General features: G+C 39.4%; 1 pseudogene; it reads right to left on the bottom strand.

Annotated features, from left to right (window-relative positions):
• Positions 1-565: 565 nt before the first annotated feature.
• LOC100479437 lies at positions 566-1,971 on the bottom strand (annotated as a pseudogene).
• Between the last annotated feature and the right edge of the window lie 932 nt (positions 1,972-2,903).

A 2,903-nucleotide genomic window follows, 5' to 3' on the forward strand; every position in this document is an offset into this window, starting at 1 on the left:
TCTAAATTCTTGTCTGTATCTAATGGATACTGACACCTTTTTTTTTTTTTTTAACCTGTGTAACAACTGATCTTCCAAGGTGCATGGAAAAGGAATACAATACTTAACTTTTAGCAGGGTTGCTGAAGTATTGACAAACAGTGCCCTGTAAATACTTTTATTTTGGCAGTGGCCCACAAGGTTAACTTCTAGAGAATTTAGTCTGATACGATGAAACAATTCAAAGCAACTAGACTATATAATTTGGAGAGAAATACATAAATTAAGATAATACCTGTTTTTATCACTTGCAAAATGTCTGTTTACTAAAATTGCTACAGACTATAAGGTACATACCATTTATTTATTTATTTATTTATTTATTTATTTACTATTATTTTCAATTGGTATACCTTTTAGAAAACACAATTGGTCACACGTTCTTTTCAGGCATAGTCATATAAAAATGGAAATGAACATTTGTAGCAAATATCACCCATGTAGGTATGCCTGTCAAATCCAGAGTCAAACAAAAGTGTGCCCTTGATTCTAATCATTATTATAACTTAAAAATCTCTAAATTATATCATGAGTTGTAATCCCCCTCCACCCCCAGAACATGTCCTGTAATACATGGCAATTCTAACTCATGACCCTGAGATCAACCAGGCGTGACCATACATGGTGCACAACTCAGGCACCATATACATATTAAAGACTGGTATCCAAGGTCTACAAAGAGCTTCTCAAACTCAATGCACAAGAAACAAACAAATCATAAAATGGGCAGAAGATATGAACAGACACTTTTCCAATGAAGACATGCAAACGGCTTTGCATATTATTATTAATAAAAAATAAAATAAAACCATATATTGTGCTTCCAAAAGAAACACAATATCATGTGCACATTAATAGGTTCTCCAAACTTCCCCAGAGAGGTATTTTTCTTTAAATGTTTAAGTCTTTCATCCTCTCTGTGTGAACCAATCCTGGTACAACTACATTCACTGTAATTTTCTTTCTTGTTACTCCTTTAGCAGGAGTATGTGCAAATTCAAAGAATCTTCCTTTACTGGCACTGTACACACATTGGCCAGAATGGCCTTTTAAGCCAATAATGCATCCTACAGTAACAATAGACCCTCTCTGGCGTTGAATCATAGTCTTCCTGGCAGCTTTCCAAGTCAGCATGGAGCCCAAGAGAGTAGTGTGTGCTGAGATACCATACCTTCAGGTTTTGTTCTTACTAAAATGCTGTCCCTGTTAATTCCAGCTGCATTTACCAAGAGATAAACTTGACCCAATTTTTTTCTCCATCTCTTCAAATGTATTTTGAGCCTTACATTCTTTGGCAGCATCATAGCTAAATGACAAATGACCTCCACCAAGGTCACCAGCTCCAGGGGCTTTGGCCACTTCCAGAGTCCTGGGGATGATGGCCAATTGGTAGACTTTCTGGCCATTAATTGGGCCAGTGCCCTGCCAGTGCCCTGGGAGCCTCCCCAGAGCAGAGCAGACTGCCCATCTTGGACCTCAGAGTCACAAACTCAGGAGAAAGAGGGCTAGGAGTGGCAGCTCTTTTCCATATTCCCTGAGCTTTTAAACCACCTCGCCTGAAATGAAAAAGCCCAACTGCCACAAAGAAGTACCACTGTACCCTTCCTGCTCCTGCCGCCACAATTTAAAGTTTTTGAGAGTTCCTTTGGTACCTCTACTTTTCCTGGAAACTGTGGTGAGTGAGAGCAATACGACTTTTAATTAAATGAGAACACCTTACCAAGTTCCTTTATGACTGTCCCAGTACCTTTAACACTAGGGAGTAGGGATAGTATCCCCCAGGTGGGAAAAAACATTGTCTAACAATTTGTGTAGATATTGCAATTCTTGCAGTGACTTTTCTGCTTGAGAAGTCTTTACCATCCAGACTTTATAAGTGATCCCGAGCACATATTCATAATCTTGTGACTTGGGTAACTGCATAAAGCCCATCTTTATGTGTGTGTGTTTTTTTTAAAGATTTCTTAATTTATTTGAGAGAGAGAGAGACAGTGACAGAGATAGAGAGAGAGAGTGCACAGGTGGGGAAGAGGGAGAAATAGGTTCCCCGCTGAGCAGGGAGCCCAATGTGGGGCTTGATCCCAGGACCCTGGGATCATGACTGAGCAGAAGGCAGACGCTTAGCCGACTGAGCCACCCAGATGCCCCCATCTTTATGTGTTTGAAACTCCTCTGGAACATGGCTCAGACCCATATGTATCCCACCTTCACAGTTTTTTTTTTTTCTTTTGGGTTATGATGGTACAGATTAGGCATAAGCCCTCCACATCTCTAGCTACCAAGGAGAAATTTCCCCGTAAACTTTTATTCATGGTGGAAGCAGTGTTATTGCATTTTGGTTAACCTTTACGTCATTTTTTGGGTGCAACCAAAGGGCCATTTTGGCTGCATTAGGAACCATTGAAATTGACAGAACAACTTGATTTTAGCAAATGTTTCTTTTGTCCTGAACCTGAGGCTGAATATCCTATGTCTGAAACAGATTTTATGTATAAATATATTCATTTTCCTATATTTGTCTCATCATAAATAAGTCCTATCAGCAAGGACAAAAGTGCCACTTATGTTGTTTAATGATCTACCAGTGCATTCCCTTCACCTTCTTTATCATTGCTCTCACTATGTGCCTTAACTTGTACCCTTTTGACACCTGCTCTTGTCAAGGCTATTAGTTCCACCACTTGGGCTGACCCAGCTTTGGGTGGAAATTTATCCTCTTACACAGTTTTATGTAGTCTCTGCCAAACCTCAATGGTATTGACCTTGATCATTTAAAAAGAACGCTTGTTTCACATTCCCTAGGGAAACATCAACTTGATCTTCCTCTTGGACACTCAATTATACAGTTGCCATTATAGAGTCGT

This window comes from Ailuropoda melanoleuca, chromosome 9 (assembly GCF_002007445.2).
Source record: "Ailuropoda melanoleuca isolate Jingjing chromosome 9, ASM200744v2, whole genome shotgun sequence".
Lineage (NCBI taxonomy): Eukaryota > Metazoa > Chordata > Mammalia > Carnivora > Ursidae > Ailuropoda > Ailuropoda melanoleuca.